Genomic DNA, 27,319 nt, shown 5'->3' with positions numbered 1-27,319 from the left:
ACCGATTCAGGCCGTGCCTGACCTCACACTCACGCTTAGGGTTACGCTTACGGTTAGGATTAGGGTTACGGTTAGGAGGGAGAGGAAGGGTAGAGCAACCCGGGCAGTGTGGCTGCAAAGGACACCCCAAAGCAAATGCGGGAACGCCTCAACACTCCTGCCACCACCTCTTCTTGATTCAGAAGATGAACAGGGCTGGTGCGCCCCGATCAAGGCTGTGCCTGACCTCACACTCACGCTTAGGGTTACGCTTAGGGTTAGGCTTAGGCTTAGGGTTAGGAGGGAGAGGAAGGGTAGAGCAACCCGGGCAGTGTGGCTGCAAAGGACACCCCAAAGCAAATGCGGGGATGCCTCAACACTCCTCCCAGCACCTCTTCTTGATTCAGAAGATGAGCAGGGCTCGTGCGCCCCGATTCAGGCTGTGCCTGACCTCACACTCATGCTTAGGGTTAGGGTTAGGGTTAGCGTTAGGGTTAGCGTTAGGGTTAGGGTTAGGAGGGAGATGAAAGGTAGAGCAACCCGGGCAGTGGGGCTGCAAAGGACACCCCAAAGCAAATGCGGGGATGCCTCAACACCCCTGATACCACCACTTCTTCCTGGAGAACACAAACAGGGCTCCTGTGCCCCGATTCAGGCTGCGCCTGACCTCACACTCACGGCTAGGGTTAGGGTTAGGCTTAGGAGGGAGAGGAAGGGTAGAGCAACCCGGGCAGTGAGGCTGCAAAGGACACCCCAAAGCAAATGCGGGGACGCCTCAACACTCCTGCTACCACCTCTTCTTGATTCAGAAGATGAACAGGGCTTGTGCGCCCCGATTAAGGCTGCGCCTGACCTCACACTCACGCTTAGGGTTACGCTTAGCGTTAGGGTTAGGGTTAGGAGGGAGAGGAAGGGTAGAGCAACCCGGGCAGTGCGGCTGCAGAGGACACCCCAAAGCAAATGCGGGGATGCCTCAACACCCCAGCAACCACCACTTCTTCCTGGAGAAGACAAACAGGGCTCCTTCGCAATGATTCAGACCGTGCCTGACCTCACACTCACGCTTAGGGTTACGCTTACGGTTAGGGTTAGGGTTAGGGTTAGGAGGGAGAGGAAGGGTAGAGCAACCCGGGCAGTGCGGCTGCAAAGGACACCCCAAAGCAAATGCGGGCATGCCTCAACACTCCTGCAACCACCACTTCTTCCTGGAGAACACAAACAGGGCTCCTTCGCACCAATTAAGGCCATGCCTGACCTCACACTCACGGCTAGGGTTAGGGTTAGGCTTAGGAGGGAGAGGAAGGGTAGAGCAACCCGGGCAGTGCGGCTGCAAAGGACACCCCAAAGCAAACGCGGGGATGCCTCAACACTCCTGCCACCACCTCTTCTTGATTCAGAAGATGAACAGGGCTTCTGTGCCCCGGTTAAGGCCCTGACCAACCTCACACTCACGCTTAGGGTTAGGGTTAGGGTTAGGGTTAGGGTTAGGGTTAGGGTTAGGAGGGAGAGGAAGGGTAGAGCAACCCGGGCAGTGTGGCTGCAAAGGACACCCCAAAGCAAATGCGGGGATGCCTCAACACCCCTACAACCACCACTTATTCCTGGAGAACACAAACAGGGCTCCTTCGCACCAATTAAGGCCATGCCTGACCTCACACTCACGGCTAGGGTTAGGGTTAGGCTTAGGAGGGAGAGGAAGGGTAGAGCAACCCGGGCAGTGCGGCTGCAAAGGACACCCCAAAGCAAATGCGGGGATGCCTCAACACTCCTGCCACCACCTCTTCTTGATTCAGAAGATGAACAGGGCTCGTCCGCCCCGATCAAGGCTGCGCCTGACCTCACACTCACGCTTAGGGTTAGGGTTAGGGTTAGGGTTAGGGTTAGGAGGGAGAGGAAGGGTAGAGCAACCCGGGCAGTGCGGCTGCAAAGGACACCCCAAAGCAAATGCGGGGATGCCTCAACACTCCTGATACCACCTCTTCTTCCTGGAGAACACAAACAGGGCTCCTTCGCACCAATTAAGGCTGTGCCTGACCTCACACTCACGGCTAGGGTTAGGGTTAGGGTTAGGAGGGAGAGGAAGGGTAGAGCAACCCGGGCAGTGCGGCTGCAAAGGACACCCCAAAGCAAATGCGGGGACGCCTCAACACTCCTGCCACCACCTCTTCCTGATTCAAAAGATGAACAGGGCTCCTTCGCACCGATTCAGGCCTTGCCTGACCTCACACTCATGCTTAGGGTTAGGGTTAGGGTTAGGAGGGAGAGGAAGGGTAGAGCAACCCAGGCAGTGCGGCTGCAAAGGACACCCTAAAGCAAATGCGGGCATGCCTCAACACTCCTCCCAGCACCTCTTCTTTATTCAGAAGATGAGCAGGGCTCGTACGCCCAGATTCAGGCTGTGCCTGACCTCACACTCATGCTTAGCGTTAGGGTTAGGGTTAGGGTTAGGGTTAGGGTTAGGAGGGAGATGAAAGGTAGAGCAACGCGGGCAGTGCGGCTGCAAAGGACACCCCAAAGCAAATGCGGGGATGCCTCAACACCCCTGATACCACCACTTCTTCCTGGAGAACACAAACAGGGCTCCTTCGCACCGATTCAGGCCGTGCCTGACCTCACACTCACGGCTAGGGTTAGGGTTAGGGTTAGGAGGGAGAGGAAGGGTAGAGCAACCCGGGCAGTGCGGCTGCAAAGGACACCCCAAAGCAAATGCGGGGACGCCTCAACACTCCTGCCACCACCTCTTCTTGATTCAGAAGATGAACAGGGCTCGTGCGCCCCGATATAGGTTGTGCCTGACCTCACACTCACGCTTAGGGTTAGGGTTAGGCTTAGGGTTAGGGTTAGGGTTAGGAGGGAGAGGAAGGGTAGAGCAACCCGGGCAGTGCGGCTGCAAAGGACACCCCAAAGCAAATGCGGGGATGCCTCAACACCCCTGCAACCACCTCTTCTTTCTGGAGGACACAAACAGGGCTCCTTCGCACCGATTCAGGCCGTGCCTGACCTCACACTCACGCTTAGGGTTACGCTTACGGTTAGGGTTAGGGTTAGGAGGGAGAGGAAGGGTAGAGCAACCCGGGCAGTGCGGCTGCAAAGGACACCCCAAAGCAAACGCGGGGATGCCTCAACACTCCTGCCACCACCTCTTCTTGATTCAGAAGATGAACAGGGCTCCTGTGCCCCGGTTAAGGCCCTCACAAACCTCACACTCACGCTTAGGGTTAGGGTTAGGCTTAGGGTTAGGGTTAGGGTTAGGAGGGAGAGGAAGGGTAGAGCAACCCGGGCAGTGTGGCTGCAAAGGACACCCCAAAGCAAATGCGGGGATGCCTCAACACCCCTACAACCACCACTTATTCCTGGGGAACACAAACAGGGCTCGTGCGCCCCGATTCAGGCCGTGCCTGACCTCACACTCACGCTTAGGGTTAGGCTTAGGGTTAGGAGGGAGAGGAAGGGTAGAGCAACCCGGGCAGTGCGGCTGCAAAGGACACCCCAAAGCAAATGCGGGGATGCCTCAACACCCCTGCAACCACCTCTTCTTTCTGGAGGACACAAACAGGGCTCCTTCGCACCGATTCAGGCCGTGCCTGACCTCACACTCACGCTTAGGGTTACGCTTACGGTTAGGGTTAGGGTTAGGAGGGAGAGGAAGGGTAGAGCAACCCGGGCAGTGCGGCTGCAAAGGACACCCCAAAGCAAACGCGGGGATGCCTCAACACTCCTGCCACCACCTCTTCTTGATTCAGAAGATGAACAGGGCTCCTGTGCCCCGGTTAAGGCCCTCACAAACCTCACACTCACGCTTAGGGTTAGGGTTAGGCTTAGGGTTAGGGTTAGGGTTAGGAGGGAGAGGAAGGGTAGAGCAACCCGGGCAGTGTGGCTGCAAAGGACACCCCAAAGCAAATGCGGGGATGCCTCAACACCCCTACAACCACCACTTATTCCTGGGGAACACAAACAGGGCTCGTGCGCCCCGATTCAGGCCGTGCCTGACCTCACACTCACGCTTAGGGTTAGGCTTAGGGTTAGGAGGGAGAGGAAGGGTAGAGCAACCCGGGCAGTGCGGCTGCAAAGGACACCCCAAAGCAAATGCGGGGACGCCTCAACACTCCTGCTACCACCTCTTCTTGATTCAGAAGATGAACAGGGCTCGTGCGCCCCGATTAAGGCTGCGCCTGACCTCACACTCACGCTTAGGGTTAGGGTTAGGGTTAGGGTTAGGGTTAGGAGGGAGAGGAAGGGTAGAGCAACCCGGGCAGTGCGGCTGCAGAGGACACCCCAAAGCAAATGCGGGGATGCCTCAACACCCCTGCAACCACCTCTTCTTCCTGGAGAACACAAACAGGGCTCCTTCGCACCAATTAAGGCCGTGCCTGGCCTCACACTCACGGCTAGGGTTAGGGTTAGGGTTAGGAGGGAGAGGAAGGGTAGAGCAACCCGGGCAGTGCGGCTGCAAAGGACACCCTAAAGCAAATGCAGGGATACCTCAACACTCCTGCCACCACCTCTTCTTTATTCAGAAGATGAGCAGGGCTCGTGCGCTCAGATTCAGGCTGTGCCTGACATCACACTCATGCTTAGGGTTAGGGTTAGGGTTAGGGTTAGGGTTAGGGTTAGGGTTAGGGTTAGGGTTAGGGTTAGGAGGGAGAGGAAGGGTAGAGCAACCCGGGCAGTGCGGCTGCAAAGGACACCCCAAAGCAAATGCGGGGATGCCTCAACACCCCTGCAACCACCTCTTCTTCCTGGAGAACACAAACAGGGCTCCTTCGCACCAATTAAGGCCGTGCCTGACCTCACACTCACAGCTAGGGTTAGGGTTAGGCTTAGGAGGGAGAGGAAGGGTAGAGCAACCCGGGCAGTGCGGCTGCAAAGGACACCCCAAAGCAAATGCAGGGATGCCTCCACACTCCTGCCACCACCTCTTCCTGATTCAAAAGATGACCAGGGCTCGTGCGCCCCGATTCAGGCCGTGCCTGACCTCACACTCATGCTTACGGTTAGGGTTAGGGTTAGGAGGGAGAGGAAGGGTAGAGCAACCCGGGCAGTGCGGCTGCAAAGGACACCCCAAAGCAAATGCGGGGATGCCTCAACACTCCTCCCAGCACCTCTTCTTTATTCAGAAGATTAGCAGGGCTCGTGCGCCCCGATTCAGGCTGTGCCTGACCTCACACTCATGCTTAGGGTTAGGGTTAGGGTTAGGGTTAGGGTTAGGGTTAGCGTTAGGGTTAGGGTTAGGGTTAGGAGGGAGATGAAAGGTAGAGCAACCCGGGCAGTGCGGCTGCAAAGGACACCCCAAAGCAAATGTGGGGATGCCTCAACACCCCTGATACCACCACTTCTTCCTGGAGAACACAAACAGGGCTCCTGTGCCCCGATTCAGGCCGTGCCTGACCTCACACTCACGGCTAGGGTTAGGGTTAGGCTTAGGAGGGAGAGGAAGGGTAGAGCAACCCGGGCAGTGCGGCTGCAAAGGACACCCCAAAGCAAATGCGGGAACGCCTCAACACTCCTGCTACCACCTCTTCTTGATTCAGAAGATGAACAGGGCTCGTGCGCCCCGATTAAGGCTGCGCCTGACCTCACACTCACGCTTAGGGTTACGCTTAGCGTTAGGGTTAGGGTTAGGAGGGAGAGGAAGGGTAGAGCAACCCGGGCAGTGCGGCTGCAGAGGACACCCCAAAGCAAATGCGGGGATGCCTCAACACCCCTGATACCACCACTTCTTCCTGGAGAAGACAAACAGGGCTCCTTCGCAATGATTCAGACCGTGCCTGACCTCACACTCCCACTTAGGGTTACGCTTAGGGTTAGGGTTAGGGTTAGGGTTAGGAGGGAGAGGAAGGGTAGAGCAACCCGGGCAGTGCGGCTGCAAAGGACACCCCAAAGCAAATGCGGGGATGCCTCAACACCCCTGCAACCACCACTTCTTCCTGGAGAACACAAACAGGGCTCCTTCGCACCAATTAAGGCCATGCCTGACCTCACACTCACGGCTAGGGTTAGGGTTAGGCTTAGGAGGGAGAGGAAGGGTAGAGCAACCCGGGCAGTGCGGCTGCAAAGGACACCCCAAAGCAAATGCGGGGATGCCTCAACACTCCTGCCACCACCTCTTCTTGATTCAGAAGATGAACAGGGCTTCTGTGCCCCGGTTAAGGCCCTGACCAAACTCACACTCACGCTTAGGGTTAGGGTTAGGGTTAGGGTTAGGGTTAGGAGGGAGAGGAAGGGTAGAGCAACCCGGGCAGTGCGGCTGCACAGGACACCCCAAAGCAAATGCGGGCATGCCTCAACACCCCTACAACCACCACTTATTCCTGGAGAACACAAACAGGGCTCCTTCGCACCAATTAAGGCCATGCCTGACCTCACACTCACGGCTAGGGTTAGGGTTAGGCTTAGGAGGGAGAGGAAGGGTAGAGCAACCCGGGCAGTGCGGCTGCAAAGGACACCCCAAAGCAAATGCGGGGATGCCTCAACACTCCTGCCACCACCTCTTCTTGATTCAGAAGATGAACAGGGCTCCTTCGCACCGATTAAGGCTGCGCCTGACCTCACACTAACGCTTAGGGTTAGGGTTAGGGTTAGGGTTAGGAGGGAGAGGAAGGGTAGAGCAACCCGGGCAGTGGGGCTGCAGAGGATACCGCAAAGCAAATGCGGGGATGCCTCAACACCCCTGATACCACCTCTTCTTCCTGGAGAACACAAACAGGGCTCCTTCGCACCAATTAAGGCCTTGCCTGACCTCACACTCACGGCTAGGGTTAGGGTTAGGGTTAGGAGGGAGAGGAAGGGTAGAGCAACCCGGGCAGTGCGGCTGCAAAGGACACCCCAAAGCAAATGCGGGGATGCCTCAACACTCCTGCCACCACCTCTTCCTGATTCAAAAGATGAACAGGGCTCCTTCGCACCGATTCAGGCCGTGCCTGACCTCACACTCATGCTTAGGGTTAGGGTTAGGGTTAGGAGGGAGAGGAAGGGTAGAGCAACCCAGGCAGTGCGGCTGCAAAGGACACCCTAAAGCAAATGCGGGCATGCCTCAACACTCCTCCCAGCACCTCTTCTTTATTCAGAAGATGAGCAGGGCTCGTGCGCTCAGATTCAGGCTGTGCCTGACCTCACACTCATGCTTAGGGTTAGGCTTAGGGTTAGGGTTAGGGTTAGGGTTAGGAGGGAGAGGAAAGGTAGAGCAACCCGGGCAGTGCGGCTGCAAAGGACACCCCAAAGCAAATGCGGGGATGCCTCAACACCCCTGATACCACCACTTCTTCCTGGAGAACACAAACAGGGCTCCTTCGCACCGATTCAGGCCGTGCCTCACCTCACACTCACGGCTAGGGTTAGGGTTAGGCTTAGGAGGGAGAGGAAGGGTAGAGCAACCCGGGCAGTGCGGCTGCAAAGGACACCCCAAAGCAAATGCGGGGATGCCTCCACACTCCTGCCACCACCTCTTCTTGATTCAGAAGATGAACAGGGCTCGTGCGCCCCGACTCAGGCCGTGCCTGACCTCACACTCACGCTTAGGGTTACGCTTAGGGTTAGGGTTAGGGTTAGGGTTAGGGTTAGGAGGGAGAGGAAGGGTAGAGCAACCCGGGCAGTGCGGCTGCAAAGGACACCCCAAAGCAAATGCGGGGATGCCTCAACACCCCTGCCACCACCTCTTCTTTCTGGAGGACACAAACAGGGCTCCTTCGCACCGATTCTGCCCGTGCCTGACCTCACACTCACGCTTAGGGTTACGCTTACGGTTAGGGTTAGGGTTAGGGTTAGGAGGGAGAGGAAGGGTAGAGCAACCCGGGCAGTGTGGCTGCAAAGGACACCCCAAAGCAAACGCGGGGATGCCTCAACACTCCTGCCACCACCTCTTCTTGATTCAGAAGATGAACAGGGCTCCTGTGCCCCGGTTAAGGCCCAGACCAACCTCACACACACGCTTAGGGTTAGGGTTAGGCTTAGGCTTAGGGTTAGGGTTAGAGTTAGGGTTAGGGTTAGGGTTAGGAGGGAGAGGAAGGGTAGAGCAACCCGGGCAGTGCGGCTGCAAAGGACACCCCAAAGCAAATGCGGGGATGCCTCAACACCCCTGATACCACCACTTCTTCCTGGAGAACACAAACAGGGCTCCTTCGCACCAATTAAGGCCATGCCTGACCTCACACTCACGGCTAGGGTTAGGGTTAGGCTTAGGAGGGAGAGGAAGGGTAGAGCAACCCGGGCAGTGCGGCTGCAAAGGACACCCCAAAGCAAATGCGGGGACGCCTCAACACTCCTGCCACCACCTCTTCTTGATTCAGAAGATGAACAGGGCTCGTTCGCCCCGATTAAGGCTGCGCCTCACCTCACACTCACGCTTAGGGTTAGGGTTAGGGTTAGGGTTAGGGTTTGGAGGGAGAGGAAGGGTAGAGCAACCCGGGCAGTGCGGCTGCAAAGGACACCCCAAAGCAAATGCGGGGATGCCTCAACACTCCTGCCACCACCTCTCCCTGATTCAAAAGATGAACAGGGCTCCTTCGCACCGATTCAGGCCGTGCCTGACCTCACACTCACGGCTAGGGTTAGGGTTAGGCTTAGGAGGGAGAGGAAGGGTAGAGCAACCCGGGCAGTGCGGCTGCAAAGGACACCCCAAAGCAAATGCGGGAACGCCTCAACACTCCTGCCACCACCTTTTCTTGATTCAGAAGATGAACAGGGCTCGTGCGCCCCGATTCAGGCCGTGCCTGACCTCACACTCACGCTTAGGGTTAGGGTTAGGGTTAGGGTTAGGGTTAGGAGGGAGAGGAAGGGTAGAGCAACCCGGGCAGTGCGGCTGCAAAGGACACCCCAAAGCAAATGCGGGGATGCCTCAACACCCCTGCAACCACCACTTCTTCCTGGAGAACACAAACAGGGCTCCTTCGCACCAATTAAGGCCGTGCCTGACCTCACACTCATGCTTAGGGTTAGGGTTAGGGTTAGGAGGGAGAGGAAGGGTAGAGCAACCCGGGCAGTGCGGCTGCAAAGGACACCCCAAAGCAAATGCGGGGACGCCTCAACACTCCTGCCACCACCTCTTCTTGATTCAGAAGATGAACAGGGCTCGTGCGCCCCGATTAAGGCTGCGCCTCACCTCACACTCACGCTTAGGGTTAGGGTTAGGGTTAGGGTTAGGGTTTGGAGGGAGAGGAAGGGTAGAGCAACCCGGGCAGTGCGGCTGCAAAGGACACCCCAAAGCAAATGCGGGGATGCCTCAACACCCCTGCAACCACCACTTCTTCCTGGAGAACACAAACAGGGCTCCTTCGCACCAATTAAGGCCGTGCCTGACCTCACACTCACGGCTAGGGTTAGGGTTAGGCTTAGGAGGGAGAGGAAGGGTAGAGCAACCCGGGCAGTGCGGCTGCAAAGGACACCCCAAAGCAAATGCGGGAACGCCTCAACACTCCTGCCACCACCTTTTCTTGATTCAGAAGATGAACAGGGCTCGTGCGCCCCGATTCAGGCCGTGCCTGACCTCACACTCACGGCTAGGTCTAGAATTAGGGTTAGGGTTAGGGTTAGGAGGGAGAGGAAGGGTAGAGCAACCCGGGCAGTGCGGCTGCAAAGGACACCCCAAAGCAAATGCGGGGATGCCTCAACACCCCTGCAACCACCTCTTCTTCCAGGAGAACACAAACAGGGCTCCTTCGCACCAATTAAGGCCGTGCCTGACCTCACACTCATGCTTAGGGTTAGGGTTAGGGTTAGGAGGGAGAGGAAGGGTAGAGCAACCCGGGCAGTGCGGCTGCAAAGGACACCCCAAAGCAAATGCGGGGATGCCTCAACACCCCTGCCACCACCTCTTCTTGATTCAGAAGATGAGCAGGGCTCGTACGCCCCGATTCAGGCTGTGCCTGACCTCAAACTCACGCTTAGGGTTAGGGTTAGGGTTAGGGTTAGGGTTAGGGTTAGGAGGGAGAGGAAGGGTAGAGCAACCCGGGCAGTGCGGCTGCAAAGGACACCCCAAAGCAAATGCGGGGATGCCTCAACACCCCTGCCACCACCTCTTCTTGATTCAGAAGATGAACAGGGCTCCTTCACACCAATTAAGGCCGTGCCAGACCTCACACTCACGCTTAGGGTTAGGGTTAGGCTTAGGGTTAGGGTTAGGGTTAGGAGGGAGAGGAAGGGTAGAGCAACCCGGGCAGTGCGGCTGCAAAGGACACCCCAAAGCAAATGCGGGGATGCCTCAACACCCCTGATACCACCTCTTCTTGATTCAGAAGATGAACAGGGCTTGTGCGCCCCGATTCAGGCTGTGCCTGACCTCACACTCACGCTTAGGGTTAGGGTTAGGATTAGGGTTAGGGTTAGGAGGGAGAGGAAGGGTAGAGCAACCCGGGCAGTGCGGCTGCAAAGGACACCCCAAAGCAAACGCGGGGATGCCTCAACACTCCTGCCACCACCTCTTCTTGATTCAGAAGATGAACAGGGCTCCTGTGCCCCGGTTAAGGCCCTCACCAACCTCACACTCACGCTTAGGGTTAGGGTTAGGCTTAGGCTTAGGGTTAGGGTTAGGGTTAGGGTTAGGGTTAGGGTTAGGGTTAGGAGGGAGAGGAAGGGTAGAGCAACCCGGGCAGTGTGGCTGCAAAGGACACCCCAAAGCAAATGCGGGGATGCCTCAACACTCCTCCCAGCACCACTTCTTCCTGGAGAACACAAACAGGGCTCCTTCGCACCAATTAAGGCCGTGCCTGACCTCACACTCACGGCTAGGGTTAGGCTTAGGGTTAGGAGGGAGAGGAAGGGTAGAGCAACCCGGGCAGTGCGGCTCCAAAGGACACCCCAAAGCAAATGCGGGGATGCCTCAACACTCCTGCCACCACCTCTTCTTGATTCAGAAGATGAACAGGGCTCGTGCGCCCCGATTCAGGTTGTGCCTGACCTCACACTCACGCTTAGGGTTAGGGTTAGGATTAGGGTTAGGGTTAGGAGGGAGAGGAAGGGTAGAGCAACCCGGGCAGTGCGGCTGCAAAGGACACCCCAAAGCAAACGCGGGGATGCCTCAACACCCCTGCAACCACCTCTTCTTCCTGGAGAACACAAACAGGGCTCCTTCGCACCAATTAAGGCCGTGCCTGACCTCACACTCATGCTTAGGGTTAGGGTTAGGGTTAGGAGGGAGAGGAAGGGTAGAGCAACCCGGGCAGTGCGGCTGCAAAGGACACCCCAAAGCAAATGCGGGAACGCCTCAACACTCCTGCCACCACCTCTTCTTGATTCAGAAGATGAACAGGGCTCGTGCGCCCCGATTAAGGCTGCGCATGACCTCACACTCACGCTTAGGGTTACGCTTAGGGTTAGGGTTAGGGTTAGGAGGGAGAGGAAGGGTAGAGCAACCCGGGCAGTGCGGCTGCAAAGGACACCCCAAAGCAAATGCGGGGATGCCTCAACACCCCTGATACCACCACTTCTTTATTCAGAAGATGAGTAGGGCTCGTGCGCCCAGATTCAGGCCGTGCCTGACCTCACACTCACGCTTAGGGTTACGCTTAGGGTTAGGGTTAGGAGGAAGATGAAAGGTAGAGCAACCCGGGCAGTGCGGCTGCAAAGGACACCCCAAAGCAAATGCGGGGATGCCTCAACACCCCTGCAACCACCACTTCTTCCTGGAGAACACAAACAGGGCTCCTTCGCACCAATTAAGGCCGTGCCTGACCTCACACTCACGGCTAGGGTTAGGGTTAGGCTTAGGAGGGAGAGGAAGGGTAGAGCAACCCGGGCAGTGCGGCTGCAAAGGACACCCCAAAGCAAATGCGGGGACGCCTCAACACTCCTGCCACCACCTCTTCTTGATTCAGAAGATGAACAGGGCTCGTGCGCCCCGATTCAGGCTGCACCTGACCTCACACTCACGCTTAGGGTTAGGGTTAGGATTAGGGTTACGGTTAGGAGGGAGAGGAAGGGTAGAGCAACCCGGGCAGTGCGGCTGCAAAGGACACCCCAAAGCAAATGCGGGGATGCCTCAACACTCCTGCAACCACCACTTCTTCCTGGAGAACACAAACAGGGCTCCTTCGCACCAATTAAGGCCATGCCTGACCTCACACTCATGCTTAGGGTTAGGGTTAGGGTTAGGAGGGAGAGGAAGGGTAGAGCAACCCGGGCAGTGCGGCTCCAAAGGACACCCCAAAGCAAATGCGGGGACGCCTCAACACTCCTGCCACCACCTCTTCTTGATTCAGAAGATGAACAGGGCTCGTGCGCCCCGATCAAGGCTGCGCCTGACCTCACACTCACGCTTAGGGTTACGCTTAGGGTTAGGGTTAGGGTTAGGAGGGAGAGGAAGGGTAGAGCAACCCGGGCAGTGCGGCTGCAAAGGACACCCCAAAGCAAATGCGGGGATGCCTCAACACCCCTGCAACCACCTCTTCTTCCTGGAGAACACAAACAGGGCTCCTTCGCTCCAATTAAGGCCGTGCCTGACCTCACACTCCCGCTTAGGGTTACGCTTAGGGTTAGGGTTAGGGTTAGGGTTAGGAGGGAGAGGAAGGGTAGAGCAACCCGGGCAGTGCGGCTGCAAAGGACACCCCAAAGCAAATGCGGGGATGCCTCAACATTCCTGCAACCACCTCTTCTTCCTGGAGAACACAAACAGGGCTCCTTCGCACCAATTAAGGCCGTGCCTGACCTCACACTCACGGCTAGGGTTAGGGTTAGGGTTTGGAGGGAGAGGAAGGGTAGAGCAACCCGGGCAGTGCGGCTGCACAGGACACCCCAAAGCAAATGTGGGGATGCCTCAACACCCCTGCAACCACCTCTTCTTCCTGCAGAACACAAACAGGGCTCCTTCGCACCAATTAAGGCCGTGCCTGACCTCACACTCACGGCTAGGGTTAGGGTTAGGCTTAGGAGGGAGAGGAAGGGTAGAACAACCCGGGCAGTGCGGCTGCAAAGGACACCCTAAAGCAAATGCGGGGATGCCTCAACACTCCTCCCAGCACCTCTTCTTGATTCAGAAGATGAACAGGGCTCGTGCGCCCAGATTCAGGCTGTGCCTGACCTCACACTCATGCTTAGGGTTAGGGTTAGGGTTAGGGTTACGGTTAGGAGGGAGAGGAAGGGTAGAGCAACCCGGGCAGTGCGGCTGCAAAGGACACCCCAAAGCAAATGCGGGGATGCCTCAACACCCCTACAACCACCACTTCTTCCTGGAGAACACAAACAGGGCTCCTTCGCACCGATGCAGGCCGTGCCTGACCTCACACTCACGCTTAGGGTTAGGGTTAGTATTAGGGTTACGGTTAGGAGGGAGAGGAAGGGTAGAGCAACCCGGGCAGTGCGGCTGCAAAGGACACCCCAAAGCAAATGCGGGGATGCCTCCACACTCCTGCAACCTCCACTTCTTCCTGGAGAACACAAACAGGGCTCCTTCGCACCAATTAAGGCCGTGCCTGACCTCACACTCACGGCTAGGGTTAGGGTTAGGCTTAGGAGGGAGAGGAAGGGTAGAGCAACCCGGGCAGTGCGGCTGCAAAGGACACCCCAAAGCAAATGCGGGAACGCCTCCACACTCCTGCCACCACCTCTTCCTGATTCAAAAGATGAACAGGGCTCCTTCACACCGATTCAGGCCGTGCCTGACCTCACACTCACGCTTAGGGTTAGGGTTAGGGTTAGGGTTAGGGTTAGGGTTAGGAGGGAGAGGAAGGGTAGAGCAACCCGGGCAGTGCGGCTGCAGAGGACACCCAAAAGCAAATGCGGGGATGCCTCAACACCCCTGCAACCACCACTTCTTCCTGGAGAACACAAACAGGGCTCCTTCGCACCAATTAAGGCCGTGCCTGACCTCACACTCACGGCTAGGGTTAGGGTTAGGCTTAGGAGGGAGAGGAAGGGTAGAGCAACCCGGGCAGTGCGGCTGCAAAGCACACCCCAAAGCAAATGCGGGGACGCCTCAACACTCCTGCCACCACCTCTTCTTGATTCAGAAGATGAACAGGGCTCGTGCGCCCCGATCAAGGCTGCGCCTGACCTCACACTCACGCTTAGGGTTACGCTTAGGGTTAGGGTTAGGAGGGAGAGGAAGGGTAGAGCAACCCGGGCAGTGCGGCTGCAAAGGACACCCCAAAGCAAATGCGGGGATGCCTCAACACCCCTGCAACCACCTCTTCTTCCTGGAGAACACAAACAGGGCTCCTTCGCTCCAATTAAGGCCGTGCCTGACCTCACACTCCCGCTTAGGGTTACGCTTAGGGTTAGGGTTAGGGTTAGGGTTAGGAGGGAGAGGAAGGGTAGAGCAACCCGGGCAGTGCGGCTGCAAAGGACACCCCAAAGCAAATGCGGGGATGCCTCAACATTCCTGCAACCACCTCTTCTTCCTGGAGAACACAAACAGGGCTCCTTCGCACCAATTAAGGCCGTGCCTGACCTCACACTCACGGCTAGGGTTAGGGTTAGGGTTTGGAGGGAGAGGAAGGGTAGAGCAACCCGGGCAGTGCGGCTGCACAGGACACCCCAAAGCAAATGTGGGGATGCCTCAACACCCCTGCAACCACCTCTTCTTCCTGCAGAACACAAACAGGGCTCCTTCGCACCAATTAAGGCCGTGCCTGACCTCACACTCACGGCTAGGGTTAGCGTTAGGCTTAGGAGGGAGAGGAAGGGTAGAACAACCCGGGCAGTGCGGCTGAAAAGGACACCCTAAAGCAAATGCAGGGATGCCTCAACACTCCTCCCAGCACCTCTTCTTGATTCAGAAGATGAACAGGGCTCGTGCGCCCAGATTCAGGCTGTGCCTGACCTCACACTCATGCTTAGGGTTAGGGTTAGGGTTAGGGTTACGGTTAGGAGGGAGAGGAAGGGTAGAGCAACCCGGGCAGTGCGGCTGCAAAGGACACCCCAAAGCAAATGCGGGGATGCCTCAACACCCCTACAACCACCACTTCTTCCTGGAGAACACAAACAGGGCTCCTTCGCACCGATGCAGGCCGTGCCTGACCTCACACTCACGCTTAGGGTTAGGGTTAGGATTAGGGTTACGGTTAGGAGGGAGAGGAAGGGTAGAGCAACCCGGGCAGTGCGGCTGCAAAGGACACCCCAAAGCAAATGCGGGGATGCCTCCACACTCCTGCAACCTCCACTTCTTCCTGGAGAACACAAACAGGGCTCCTTCGCACCAATTAAGGCCGTGCCTGACCTCACACTCACGGCTAGGGTTAGGGTTAGGCTTAGGAGGGAGAGGAAGGGTAGAGCAACCCGGGCAGTGCGGCTGCAAAGGACACCCCAAAGCAAATGCGGGAACGCCTCCACACTCCTGCCACCACCTCTTCCTGATTCAAAAGATGAACAGGGCTCCTTCACACCGATTCAGGCCGTGCCTGACCTCACACTCACGCTTAGGGTTAGGGTTAGGGTTAGGGTTAGGGTTAGGAGGGAGAGGAAGGGTAGAGCAACCCGGGCAGTGCGGCTGCAGAGGACACCCAAAAGCAAATGCGGGGATGCCTCAACACCCCTGCAACCACCACTTCTTCCTGGAGAACACAAACAGGGCTCCTTCGCACCAATTAAGGCCGTGCCTGACCTCACACTCACGGCTAGGGTTAGGGTTAGGCTTAGGAGGGAGAGGAAGGGTAGAGCAACCCGGGCAGTGCGGCTGCAAAGCACACCCCAAAGCAAATGCGGGGACGCCTCAACACTCCTGCCACCACCTCTTCTTGATTCAGAAGATGAACAGGGCTCGTGCGCCCCGATCAAGGCTGCGCCTGACCTCACACTCACGCTTAGGGTTACGCTTAGTGTTAGGGTTAGGGTTAGGAGGGAGAGGTGGGGTAGAGCAACCCGGGCAGTGCGGCTGCACAGGACACCCCAAAGCAAATGCGGGGATGCCTCAACACCCCTGATACCACCACTTCTTCCTGGAGAACACAAACAGGGCTCCTTCGCTCCAATTAAGGCCGTGCCAGACCTCACACTCACGCTTAGGGTTACGCTTAGGGTTAGGGTTAGGGTTAGGAGGGAGAGGAAGGGTAGAGCAACCCGGGCAGTGCGGCTCCAAAGGACACCCCAAAGCAAATGCGGGGACGCCTCAACACTCCTGCCACCACCTCTTCTTGATTCAGAAGATGAACAGGGCTCGTGCGCCCCGATTCAGGTTGTGCCTGACCTCACACTCACGCTTAGGGTTAGGGTTAGGATTAGGATTACGGTTAGGAGGGAGAGGAAGGGTAGAGCAACCCGGGCAGTGCGGCTGAAAAGGACACCCCAAAGCAAACGCGGGGATGCCTCAACACTCCTGCAACCACCTCTTCTTCCTGGAGAACACAAACAGGGCTCCTTCGCACCAATTAAGGCCGTGCCTGACCTCACACTCATGCTTAGGGTTAGGGTTAGGGTTAGGAGGGAGAGGAAAGGCAGAGCAACCCGGGCAGTGTGGCTGCAAAGGACACCCCAAAGCAAATGCGGGAACGCCTCAACACTCCTGCCACCACCTCTTCTTGATTCAGAAGATGAACAGGACTCGTGCGCCCCGATTAAGGCTGCGCCTGACCTCACACTCACGCTTAGGGTTACGCTTAGCGTTAGGGTTAGGAGGGAGAGGAAGGGTAGAGCAACCCGGGCAGTGCGGCTGCAGAGGACACCCCAAAGCAAATGCGGGGATGCCTCAACACCCCAGCAACCACCTCTTCTTGATTCAGAAGATGAACAGGGCTCGTGCGCCCCGATTCAGGCCGTGCCTGACCTCACACTCACGCTTAGGGTTACGCTTAGGGTTAGGGTTAGGAGGGAGATGAAAGGTAGAGCAACCCGGGCAGTGCGGCTGCAAAGGACACCCCAAAGCAAATGCGGGGACGCCTCAACACCCCTACAACCACCACTTCTTCCTGGAGAACACAAACAGGGCTCCTTCGCACCAATTAAGGCCGTGCCTGACCTCACACTCACGGCTAGGGTTAGGGTTAGGCTTAGGAGGGAGAGGAAGGGTAGAGCAACCCGGGCAGTGCGGCTGCAAAGGACACCCCAAAGCAAATGCGGGAACGCCTCCACACCCCTGCCACCACCTCTTCTTGATTCAGAAGATGAGCAGGGCTCGTACGCCCCGATTCAGGCTGTGCCTGACCTCACACTCACGCTTAGGGTTAGGGTTAGGGTTAGGGTTAGGGTTAGGGTTAGGAGGGAGAGGAAGGGTAGAGCAACCCGGGCAGTGCGGCTGCAAAGGACACCCCAAAGCAAATGCGGGGATGCCTCAACACCCCTGCCACCACCTCTTCTTGATTCAGAAGATGAACAGGGCTCCTTCACACCAATTAAGGCCGTGCCAGACCTCACACTCACGCTTAGGGTTAGGGTTAGGCTTAGGGTTAGGGTTAGGGTTAGGAGGGAGAGGAAGGGTAGAGCAACCCGGGCAGTGCGGCTGCAAAGGACACCCCAAAGCAAATGCGGGGATGCCTCAACACCCCTGCCACCACCTCTTCTTGATTCAGAAGATGAACAGGGCTTGTGCGCCCCGATTCAGGCTGTGCCTGACCTCACACTCACGCTTAGGGTTAGGGTTAGGATTAGGGTTAGGGTTAGGAGGGAGAGGAAGGGTAGAGCAACCCGGGCAGTGCGGCTGCAAAGGACACCCCAAAGCAAACGCGGGGATGCCTCAACACTCCTGCCACCACCTCTTCTTGATTCAGAAGATGAACAGGGCTCCTGTGCCCCGGTTAAGGCCCTCACCAACCTCACACTCACGCTTAGGGTTAGGGTTAGGCTTAGGCTTAGGGTTAGGGTTAGGGTTAGGGTTAGGGTTAGGGTTAGGGTTAGGAGGGAGAGGAAGGGTAGAGCAACCCGGGCAGTGTGGCTGCAAAGGACACCCCAAAGCAAATGCGGGGATGCCTCAACACTCCTCCCAGCACCACTTCTTCCTGGAGAACACAAACAGGGCTCCTTCGCACCAATTAAGGCCGTGCCTGACCTCACACTCACGGCTAGGGTTAGGCTTAGGGTTAGGAGGGAGAGGAAGGGTAGAGCAACCCGGGCAGTGCGGCTCCAAAGGACACCCCAAAGCAAATGCGGGGATGCCTCAACACTCCTGCCACCACCTCTTCTTGATTCAGAAGATGAACAGGGCTCGTGCGCCCCGATTCAGGTTGTGCCTGACCTCACACTCACGCTTAGGGTTAGGGTTAGGATTAGGGTTAGGGTTAGGAGGGAGAGGAAGGGTAGAGCAACCCGGGCAGTGCGGCTGCAAAGGACACCCCAAAGCAAACGCGGGGATGCCTCAACACCCCTGCAACCACCTCTTCTTCCTGGAGAACACAAACAGGGCTCCTTCGCACCAATTAAGGCCGTGCCTGACCTCACACTCATGCTTAGGGTTAGGGTTAGGGTTAGGAGGGAGAGGAAGGGTAGAGCAACCCGGGCAGTGCGGCTGCAAAGGACACCCCAAAGCAAATGCGGGAACGCCTCAACACTCCTGCCACCACCTCTTCTTGATTCAGAAGATGAACAGGGCTCGTGCGCCCCGATTAAGGCTGCGCATGACCTCACACTCACGCTTAGGGTTACGCTTAGGGTTAGGGTTAGGGTTAGGAGGGAGAGGAAGGGTAGAGCAACCCGGGCAGTGCGGCTGCAAAGGACACCCCAAAGCAAATGCGGGGATGCCTCAACACCCCTGATACCACCACTTCTTTATTCAGAAGATGAGTAGGGCTCGTGCGCCCAGATTCAGGCCGTGCCTGACCTCACACTCACGCTTAGGGTTACGCTTAGGGTTAGGGTTAGGAGGAAGATGAAAGGTAGAGCAACCCGGGCAGTGCGGCTGCAAAGGACACCCCAAAGCAAATGCGGGGATGCCTCAACACCCCTGCAACCACCACTTCTTCCTGGAGAACACAAACAGGGCTCCTTCGCACCAATTAAGGCCGTGCCTGACCTCACACTCACGGCTAGGGTTAGGGTTAGGCTTAGGAGGGAGAGGAAGGGTAGAGCAACCCGGGCAGTGCGGCTGCAAAGGACACCCCAAAGCAAATGCGGGGACGCCTCAACACTCCTGCCACCACCTCTTCTTGATTCAGAAGATGAACAGGGCTCGTGCGCCCCGATTCAGGCTGCACCTGACCTCACACTCACGCTTAGGGTTAGGGTTAGGATTAGGGTTACGGTTAGGAGGGAGAGGAAGGGTAGAGCAACCCGGGCAGTGCGGCTGCAAAGGACACCCCAAAGCAAATGCGGGGATGCCTCAACACTCCTGCAACCACCACTTCTTCCTGGAGAACACAAACAGGGCTCCTTCGCACCAATTAAGGCCATGCCTGACCTCACACTCATGCTTAGGGTTAGGGTTAGGGTTAGGAGGGAGAGGAAGGGTAGAGCAACCCGGGCAGTGCGGCTCCAAAGGACACCCCAAAGCAAATGCGGGGACGCCTCAACACTCCTGCCACCACCTCTTCTTGATTCAGAAGATGAACAGGGCTCGTGCGCCCCGATCAAGGCTGCGCCTGACCTCACACTCACGCTTAGGGTTACGCTTAGGGTTAGGGTTAGGGTTAGGAGGGAGAGGAAGGGTAGAGCAACCCGGGCAGTGCGGCTGCAAAGGACACCCCAAAGCAAATGCGGGGATGCCTCAACACCCCTGCAACCACCTCTTCTTCCTGGAGAACACAAACAGGGCTCCTTCGCTCCAATTAAGGCCGTGCCTGACCTCACACTCCCGCTTAGGGTTACGCTTAGGGTTAGGGTTAGGGTTAGGGTTAGGAGGGAGAGGAAGGGTAGAGCAACCCGGGCAGTGCGGCTGCAAAGGACACCCCAAAGCAAATGCGGGGATGCCTCAACATTCCTGCAACCACCTCTTCTTCCTGGAGAACACAAACAGGGCTCCTTCGCACCAATTAAGGCCGTGCCTGACCTCACACTCACGGCTAGGGTTAGGGTTAGGGTTTGGAGGGAGAGGAAGGGTAGAGCAACCCGGGCAGTGCGGCTGCACAGGACACCCCAAAGCAAATGTGGGGATGCCTCAACACCCCTGCAACCACCTCTTCTTCCTGCAGAACACAAACAGGGCTCCTTCGCACCAATTAAGGCCGTGCCTGACCTCACACTCACGGCTAGGGTTAGCGTTAGGCTTAGGAGGGAGAGGAAGGGTAGAACAACCCGGGCAGTGCGGCTGCAAAGGACACCCTAAAGCAAATGCGGGGATGCCTCAACACTCCTCCCAGCACCTCTTCTTGATTCAGAAGATGAACAGGGCTCGTGCGCCCAGATTCAGGCTGTGCCTGACCTCACACTCATGCTTAGGGTTAGGGTTAGGGTTAGGGTTACGGTTAGGAGGGAGAGGAAGGGTAGAGCAACCCGGGCAGTGCGGCTGCAAAGGACACCCCAAAGCAAATGCGGGGATGCCTCAACACCCCTACAACCACCACTTCTTCCTGGAGAACACAAACAGGGCTCCTTCGCACCGATGCAGGCCGTGCCTGACCTCACACTCACGCTTAGGGTTAGGGTTAGTATTAGGGTTACGGTTAGGAGGGAGAGGAAGGGTAGAGCAACCCGGGCAGTGCGGCTGCAAAGGACACCCCAAAGCAAATGCGGGGATGCCTCCACACTCCTGCAACCTCCACTTCTTCCTGGAGAACACAAACAGGGCTCCTTCGCACCAATTAAGGCCGTGCCTGACCTCACACTCACGGCTAGGGTTAGGGTTAGGCTTAGGAGGGAGAGGAAGGGTAGAGCAACCCGGGCAGTGCGGCTGCAAAGGACACCCCAAAGCAAATGCGGGAACGCCTCCACACTCCTGCCACCACCTCTTCCTGATTCAAAAGATGAACAGGGCTCCTTCACACCGATTCAGGCCGTGCCTGACCTCACACTCACGCTTAGGGTTAGGGTTAGGGTTAGGGTTAGGGTTAGGAGGGAGAGGAAGGGTAGAGCAACCCGGGCAGTGCGGCTGCAGAGGACACCCAAAAGCAAATGCGGGGATGCCTCAACACCCCTGCAACCACCACTTCTTCCTGGAGAACACAAACAGGGCTCCTTCGCACCAATTAAGGCCGTGCCTGACCTCACACTCACGGCTAGGGTTAGGGTTAGGCTTAGGAGGGAGAGGAAGGGTAGAGCAACCCGGGCAGTGCGGCTGCAAAGCACACCCCAAAGCAAATGCGGGGACGCCTCAACACTCCTGCCACCACCTCTTCTTGATTCAGAAGATGAACAGGGCTCGTGCGCCCCGATCAAGGCTGCGCCTGACCTCACACTCACGCTTAGGGTTACGCTTAGGGTTAGGGTTAGGAGGGAGAGGAAGGGTAGAGCAACCCGGGCAGTGCGGCTGCAAAGGACACCCCAAAGCAAATGCGGGGATGCCTCAACACCCCTGCAACCACCTCTTCTTCCTGGAGAACACAAACAGGGCTCCTTCGCTCCAATTAAGGCCGTGCCTGACCTCACACTCCCGCTTAGGGTTACGCTTAGGGTTAGGGTTAGGGTTAGGGTTAGGAGGGAGAGGAAGGGTAGAGCAACCCGGGCAGTGCGGCTGCAAAGGACACCCCAAAGCAAATGCGGGGATGCCTCAACATTCCTGCAACCACCTCTTCTTCCTGGAGAACACAAACAGGGCTCCTTCGCACCAATTAAGGCCGTGCCTGACCTCACACTCACGGCTAGGGTTAGGGTTAGGGTTTGGAGGGAGAGGAAGGGTAGAGCAACCCGGGCAGTGCGGCTGCACAGGACACCCCAAAGCAAATGTGGGGATGCCTCAACACCCCTGCAACCACCTCTTCTTCCTGCAGAACACAAACAGGGCTCCTTCGCACCAATTAAGGCCGTGCCTGACCTCACACTCACGGCTAGGGTTAGGGTTAGGCTTAGGAGGGAGAGGAAGGGTAGAACAACCCGGGCAGTGCGGCTGCAAAGGACACCCTAAAGCAAATGCAGGGATGCCTCAACACTCCTCCCAGCACCTCTTCTTGATTCAGAAGATGAACAGGGCTCGTGCGCCCAGATTCAGGCTGTGCCTGACCTCACACTCATGCTTAGGGTTAGGGTTAGGGTTAGGGTTACGGTTAGGAGGGAGAGGAAGGGTAGAGCAACCCGGGCAGTGCGGCTGCAAAGGACACCCCAAAGCAAATGCGGGGATGCCTCAACACCCCTACAACCACCACTTCTTCCTGGAGAACACAAACAGGGCTCCTTCGCACCGATGCAGGCCGTGCCTGACCTCACACTCACGCTTAGGGTTAGGGTTAGGATTAGGGTTACGGTTAGGAGGGAGAGGAAGGGTAGAGCAACCCGGGCAGTGCGGCTGCAAAGGACACCCCAAAGCAAATGCGGGGATGCCTCCACACTCCTGCAACCTCCACTTCTTCCTGGAGAACACAAACAGGGCTCCTTCGCACCAATTAAGGCCGTGCCTGACCTCACACTCACGGCTAGGGTTAGGGTTAGGGTTAGGAGGGAGAGGAAGGGTAGAGCAACCCGGGCAGTGCGGCTGCAAAGGACACCCCAAAGCAAATGCGGGAACGCCTCCACACTCCTGCCACCACCTCTTCCTGATTCAAAAGATGAACAGGGCTCCTTCACACCGATTCAGGCCGTGCCTGACCTCACACTCACGCTTAGGGTTAGGGTTAGGGTTAGGGTTAGGGTTAGGAGGGAGAGGAAGGGTAGAGCAACCCGGGCAGTGCGGCTGCAGAGGACACCCAAAAGCAAATGCGGGGATGCCTCAACACCCCTGCAACCACCACTTCTTCCTGGAGAACACAAACAGGGCTCCTTCGCACCAATTAAGGCCGTGCCTGACCTCACACTCACGGCTAGGGTTAGGGTTAGGCTTAGGAGGGAGAGGAAGGGTAGAGCAACCCGGGCAGTGCGGCTGCAAAGCACACCCCAAAGCAAATGCGGGGACGCCTCAACACTCCTGCCACCACCTCTTCTTGATTCAGAAGATGAACAGGGCTCGTGCGCCCCGATCAAGGCTGCGCCTGACCTCACACTCACGCTTAGGGTTACGCTTAGTGTTAGGGTTAGGGTTAGGAGGGAGAGGTGGGGTAGAGCAACCCGGGCAGTGCGGCTGCACAGGACACCCCAAAGCAAATGCGGGGATGCCTCAACACCCCTGATACCACCACTTCTTCCTGGAGAACACAAACAGGGCTCCTTCGCTCCAATTAAGGCCGTGCCAGACCTCACACTCACGCTTAGGGTTACGCTTAGGGTTAGGGTTAGGGTTAGGAGGGAGAGGAAGGGTAGAGCAACCCGGGCAGTGCGGCTCCAAAGGACACCCCAAAGCAAATGCGGGGACGCCTCAACACTCCTGCCACCACCTCTTCTTGATTCAGAAGATGAACAGGGCTCGTGCGCCCCGATTCAGGTTGTGCCTGACCTCACACTCACGCTTAGGGTTAGGGTTAGGATTAGGATTACGGTTAGGAGGGAGAGGAAGGGTAGAGCAACCCGGGCAGTGCGGCTGAAAAGGACACCCCAAAGCAAATGCGGGGATGCCTCAACACCCCTGCAACCACCTCTTCTTCCTGGAGAACACAAACAGGGCTCCTTCGCTCCAATTAAGGCCGTGCCTGACCTCACACTCCCGCTTAGGGTTACGCTTAGGGTTAGGGTTAGGGTTAGGGTTAGGAGGGAGAGGAAGGGTAGAGCAACCCGGGCAGTGCGGCTGCAAAGGACACCCCAAAGCAAATGCGGGGATGCCTCAACATTCCTGCAACCACCTCTTCTTCCTGGAGAACACAAACAGGGCTCCTTCGCACCAATTAAGGCCGTGCCTGACCTCACACTCACGGCTAGGGTTAGGGTTAGGGTTTGGAGGGAGAGGAAGGGTAGAGCAACCCGGGCAGTGCGGCTGCACAGGACACCCCAAAGCAAATGTGGGGATGCCTCAACACCCCTGCAACCACCTCTTCTTCCTGCAGAACACAAACAGGGCTCCTTCGCACCAATTAAGGCCGTGCCTGACCTCACACTCACGGCTAGGGTTAGGGTTAGGCTTAGGAGGGAGAGGAAGGGTAGAACAACCCGGGCAGTGCGGCTGCAAAGGACACCCTAAAGCAAATGCGGGGATGCCTCAACACTCCTCCCAGCACCTCTTCTTGATTCAGAAGATGAACAGGGCTCGTGCGCCCAGATTCAGGCTGTGCCTGACCTCACACTCATGCTTAGGGTTAGGGTTAGGGTTAGGGTTACGGTTAGGAGGGAGAGGAAGGGTAGAGCAACCCGGGCAGTGCGGCTGCAAAGGACACCCCAAAGCAAATGCGGGGATGCCTCAACACCCCTACAACCACCACTTCTTCCTGGAGAACACAAACAGGGCTCCTTCGCACCGATGCAGGCCGTGCCTGACCTCACACTCACGCTTAGGGTTAGGGTTAGTATTAGGGTTACGGTTAGGAGGGAGAGGAAGGGTAGAGCAACCCGGGCAGTGCGGCTGCAAAGGACACCCCAAAGCAAATGCGGGGATGCCTCCACACTCCTGCAACCTCCACTTCTTCCTGGAGAACACAAACAGGGCTCCTTCGCACCAATTAAGGCCGTGCCTGACCTCACACTCACGGCTAGGGTTAGGGTTAGGCTTAGGAGGGAGAGGAAGGGTAGAGCAACCCGGGCAGTGCGGCTGCAAAGGACACCCCAAAGCAAATGCGGGAACGCCTCCACACTCCTGCCACCACCTCTTCCTGATTCAAAAGATGAACAGGGCTCCTTCACACCGATTCAGGCCGTGCCTGACCTCACACTCACGCTTAGGGTTAGGGTTAGGGTTAGGGTTAGGGTTAGGAGGGAGAGGAAGGGTAGAGCAACCCGGGCAGTGCGGCTGCAGAGGACACCCAAAAGCAAATGCGGGGATGCCTCAACACCCCTGCAACCACCACTTCTTCCTGGAGAACACAAACAGGGCTCCTTCGCACCAATTAAGGCCGTGCCTGACCTCACACTCACGGCTAGGGTTAGGGTTAGGCTTAGGAGGGAGAGGAAGGGTAGAGCAACCCGGGCAGTGCGGCTGCAAAGCACACCCCAAAGCAAATGCGGGGACGCCTCAACACTCCTGCCACCACCTCTTCTTGATTCAGAAGATGAACAGGGCTCGTGCGCCCCGATCAAGGCTGCGCCTGACCTCACACTCACGCTTAGGGTTACGCTTAGGGTTAGGGTTAGGAGGGAGAGGAAGGGTAGAGCAACCCGGGCAGTGCGGCTGCAAAGGACACCCCAAAGCAAATGCGGGGATGCCTCAACACCCCTGCAACCACCTCTTCTTCCTGGAGAACACAAACAGGGCTCCTTCGCTCCAATTAAGGCCGTGCCTGACCTCACACTCCCGCTTAGGGTTACGCTTAGGGTTAGGGTTAGGGTTAGGGTTAGGAGGGAGAGGAAGGGTAGAGCAACCCGGGCAGTGCGGCTGCAAAGGACACCCCAAAGCAAATGCGGGGATGCCTCAACATTCCTGCAACCACCTCTTCTTCCTGGAGAACACAAACAGGGCTCCTTCGCACCAATTAAGGCCGTGCCTGACCTCACACTCACGGCTAGGGTTAGGGTTAGGCTTAGGAGGGAGAGGAAGGGTAGAGCAACCCGGGCAGTGCGGCTGCACAGGACACCCCAAAGCAAATGTGGGGATGCCTCAACACCCCTGCAACCACCTCTTCTTCCTGCAGAACACAAACAGGGCTCCTTCGCACCAATTAAGGCCGTGCCTGACCTCACACTCACGGCTAGGGTTAGCGTTAGGCTTAGGAGGGAGAGGAAGGGTAGAACAACCCGGGCAGTGCGGCTGCAAAGGACACCCTAAAGCAAATGCAGGGATGCCTCAACACTCCTCCCAGCACCTCTTCTTGATTCAGAAGATGAACAGGGCTCGTGCGCCCAGATTCAGGCTGTGCCTGACCTCACACTCATGCTTAGGGTTAGGGTTAGGGTTAGGGTTACGGTTAGGAGGGAGAGGAAGGGTAGAGCAACCCGGGCAGTGCGGCTGCAAAGGACACCCCAAAGCAAATGCGGGGATGCCTCAACACCCCTACAACCACCACTTCTTCCTGGAGAACACAAACAGGGCTCCTTCGCACCGATGCAGGCCGTGCCTGACCTCACACTCACGCTTAGGGTTAGGGTTAGGATTAGGGTTACGGTTAGGAGGGAGAGGAAGGGTAGAGCAACCCGGGCAGTGCGGCTGCAAAGGACACCCCAAAGCAAATGCGGGGATGCCTCCACACTCCTGCAACCTCCACTTCTTCCTGGAGAACACAAACAGGGCTCCTTCGCACCAATTAAGGCCGTGCCTGACCTCACACTCACGGCTAGGGTTAGGGTTAGGCTTAGGAGGGAGAGGAAGGGTAGAGCAACCCGGGCAGTGCGGCTGCAAAGGACACCCCAAAGCAAATGCGGGAACGCCTCCACACTCCTGCCACCACCTCTTCCTGATTCAAAAGATGAACAGGGCTCCTTCACACCGATTCAGGCCGTGCCTGACCTCACACTCACGCTTAGGGTTAGGGTTAGGGTTAGGGTTAGGGTTAGGAGGGAGAGGAAGGGTAGAGCAACCCGGGCAGTGCGGCTGCAGAGGACACCCAAAAGCAAATGCGGGGATGCCTCAACACCCCTGCAACCACCACTTCTTCCTGGAGAACACAAACAGGGCTCCTTCGCACCAATTAAGGCCGTGCCTGACCTCACACTCACGGCTAGGGTTAGGGTTAGGCTTAGGAGGGAGAGGAAGGGTAGAGCAACCCGGGCAGTGCGGCTGCAAAGCACACCCCAAAGCAAATGCGGGGACGCCTCAACACTCCTGCCACCACCTCTTCTTGATTCAGAAGATGAACAGGGCTCGTGCGCCCCGATCAAGGCTGCGCCTGACCTCACACTCACGCTTAGGGTTACGCTTAGTGTTAGGGTTAGGGTTAGGAGGGAGAGGTGGGGTAGAGCAACCCGGGCAGTGCGGCTGCACAGGACACCCCAAAGCAAATGCGGGGATGCCTCAACACCCCTGATACCACCACTTCTTCCTGGAGAACACAAACAGGGCTCCTTCGCTCCAATTAAGGCCGTGCCAGACCTCACACTCACGCTTAGGGTTACGCTTAGGGTTAGGGTTAGGGTTAGGAGGGAGAGGAAGGGTAGAGCAACCCGGGCAGTGCGGCTCCAAAGGACACCCCAAAGCAAATGCGGGGACGCCTCAACACTCCTGCCACCACCTCTTCTTGATTCAGAAGATGAACAGGGCTCGTGCGCCCCGATTCAGGTTGTGCCTGACCTCACACTCACGCTTAGGGTTAGGGTTAGGATTAGGATTACGGTTAGGAGGGAGAGGAAGGGTAGAGCAACCCGGGCAGTGCGGCTGAAAAGGACACCCCAAAGCAAACGCGGGGATGCCTCAACACTCCTGCAACCACCTCTTCTTCCTGGAGAACACAAACAG

This window comes from Struthio camelus, chromosome 1, assembly GCF_040807025.1.
Source record: "Struthio camelus isolate bStrCam1 chromosome 1, bStrCam1.hap1, whole genome shotgun sequence".
NCBI lineage: Eukaryota > Metazoa > Chordata > Aves > Struthioniformes > Struthionidae > Struthio > Struthio camelus.
The sequence above is the reverse complement of the archived record's forward strand: the minus strand, read 5'-3'. Positions refer to the sequence as shown.